Raw genomic sequence first — 2,982 nt, 5'->3', positions numbered from 1 at the left:
AGGAGGGAACTCGTTGGAAAGGAGTTAGGTGTGTGTGTGGGGAAATGGATTAAGAGAAGATGATGGAGCGAATAATAGAATTATATATGAAATTGTAAAAGAATAATCAAACACTTAAATGTATATGGGAGCTGGACATGGTGGCACACGCTTTTAATCGCAGCACTCAAGAAGCAGAAGCAGGCAGATCTCTGTTGAGTCTGAGGCCAGCCTGGTCTACAGAGTGAGTTTCAAGACAGTTCGAGCCGTGCAGAGACTCTGTCTCAAACGACTAAAATAAATCAACAAACAAATGTACATGGGTGCTTTGCCTGTATGCTTGTCTATGAACCACGTGTCTGCCCAGTGTCCAGGGAGGCCAGAAGAGGGTGTCAGATCCCCTGAGACTGGAGTTACAGATGGTCACCCTGGGGACACTGGGAACCGAACCTGGGTCCTCTAGAACATCTAGTGCTCCTAACCACTGAACCATCTCTCCAGCCCAAAGAATAAATCAATTTTAAAAAGAGAAATCTTAACTAGGACCCAGAGCACCAAGGCTTGCCCAGGCTGGAGGGGCTGAAAGCCATCCATAAGGAAACACAGACAAAAATAAAACAAAGTGGAAACTAACTCCTAGTTCTGGAATCTGAGAGACAATGGGAAGATTTCAGGAAAGATGACGGACAACCAGTCCAAGGGTCATAAGGAGAACACCAGGGTGGGCAGATCTGGAGTTGAAGTCAGCTGTATACTTCCTTTGCCTCGAGTCTGGAAACTTCCCCAAAACACTCAGCCTCAGTTTTCCTTAATCTGATTGTTGGACATTGTCGTTATTTCTATTTTATACTATTGTGGCTCACACTGTGATCAATGTCTGTGTCTATCTGTGACTCAATAGGAGAGATTTCTTGCAGTAAAATGTCAAGAGTTCACTCCCTGAATAGAGTGAGGGCAGCTGGATGCTGGCCGTTATTCATGTGCTTCAGGGGAGATAGTCTTTGCTTCCCCAATGTAATGTACTTATGTTTATTATTCAATAGTGAAAATGAGTCATACAGAGGTTTAATTAAAAATAAATTACCAGATGCTATTTATGTAGTACCTACAAGAACACAGTGTATGATGTAATTCTTAGACACGGAGTATCAGGAGATGAGAATTCTCCTCAGTTGATGTCACTGGCATCCCATGTGCATCTCATGAGATTTGTTTGTTTGTTTGTTTGTTTGTTTGTTTGTTTTGTTTTGCCTAAGATTTACTTGCAAAGGCTTTAAATCTGTGCACAGAATTAAGTCATCTATAGCAGTTCTGAATTACCTAAAGACCTCAGGAGAACATAAACTTGCTGGTGTTTTTCTTGGAGGCTGTTGGATGGACTCAAAAGCATTTGCTTCTGGAATGTGTCATACAGAGCCAGGTTATGATGACGCTTTTGTTTGAGGTCGTATTTGCATTTCTTATCCATTGCACCATTGAAAGCAGCAGCAGAAAGGCAGAGACGAAGGTCCCTTTGTCTAAAGGATCCTGTACCGTGTGTGCCCACTTCAGCAGACGAAATGCGTGAGAAGAACGCATTGGAGAAAGTGGTACAGGAGGTGTAAGCTCCCGGTAACATCCATTGGCTTGGGAAGGCAAATCACCTCATGGCAATGGAAGGATGTGTCAATAGAGGGTGTTTTCAAAGAAATACATACACAGATCTTGTTTCAGCCAAGAAATCGCTGAAATGGACAAGAAATAATTGTCATTAAAAGCTAAGTTATTTTGGTTCAAGGCCAACATGGTCAACGAACAAGTTCCAGGACAACCTGGGCTACACAGAGAAACCTGTCTCACCCTCCCGCCAAAAGCCTTGTTATTTTGGGGGGAAAAATGTACAGTTAATTTGATAAAGAACCACAACAACAATAAGGTCAAAGGTATGAATCTGATACCCAGTCAGACTGCCTTCCCCCGAATCTCGGCATTCGGCTCTTCGGTGTGCTGACGGCATATGGGAATGCTAGCTTCTCAGGACTCTCCATAGTTGCTTTCACAAGAAAATATCAAATGGTGATTCCACTGATTTTTGTTTTTGAGACATCATGGTCATACTATGTAGCCCTGGCTGGTCTAGAACTCCATTTGTAGTCCAGGCCAGGCTCGAACTCACAGAGATCCCCCTGCCTCTGCCCCCTGGGTGCTGGAATTAAGTATGTGTCACCACACCTGGCTGGCCTCCGTTCTTCTATTATGTGCAGTTCCGTAACTGCTAACGAAGTTGCCGTTTTCACACAGTTAACAGATGTTTGTGTTTCTTTTGTAGCCTGCCAGTTTATATGACCTGCATCTATTTTTTACTCCCTCATATTTTTTTCATTGCTCAATTAAGAATAATTTATACACCAAAAACCCCAGCCAAAATTCTTTAGGTACCATAAATTGGCAAGTTTTTGGCCTAATTTTTCATGATGTCTCTTTCATATTCAGATGCTTAAGATGAATGTGGACCGATAAACTTCAAATTCTCTAAAATCATCCAGGAACACATTCTTGGCAATCATGGAGGAAAATGCATTTAGATGTATATGCCCTAGCCATGGTAGGGGTTAAATAAATGTGCAAAGAATATTAAAAACTCAGAAATAAAGAAAGTCATTAATACATAGAATTTTTTTCTTTTCGACACAGGGTCTCTCTATATAGAATATGCTAGCCTCAAACTCACAAAAAATTCACATAACTCTGCCTTCTAAGTGCTGGAAGTAAAGATGTGTACCATGCTCAGTTTTAGTTAATGAACAGAACAAATGTTTAAGCTTAACAAGATACATATGAATCATCACGATTCTTCATTTTTAAAAGTAATTTCAAGCCAGGCAGTGGTGGCACATGCCTTTAATACCAACACTTGGGAGGCAGAGGCAGGCAGATCTCTGAGTTCGAGAACAGCCTGTTCTACAAAGTAAGTTCCAGGACAGCCAGGGCTGCATAGAGAAACCCTGACTTTAAAAAAAAAAA

The 2,982-nt window shown here is 41.6% G+C and overlaps 1 pseudogene; it reads left to right on the top strand.

Annotated features, from left to right (window-relative positions):
* Positions 1-1,027: 1,027 nt before the first annotated feature.
* LOC102912014 (testis-expressed protein 30-like) lies at positions 1,028-1,723 on the top strand (annotated as a pseudogene).
* The last annotated feature ends 1,259 nt before the right edge of the window (positions 1,724-2,982 follow it).

The sequence above is a fragment of the Peromyscus maniculatus genome, chromosome 2 (assembly GCF_049852395.1).
Source record: "Peromyscus maniculatus bairdii isolate BWxNUB_F1_BW_parent chromosome 2, HU_Pman_BW_mat_3.1, whole genome shotgun sequence".
NCBI lineage: Eukaryota > Metazoa > Chordata > Mammalia > Rodentia > Cricetidae > Peromyscus > Peromyscus maniculatus.
This window is presented reverse-complemented; position numbering and strand designations above follow the sequence as displayed.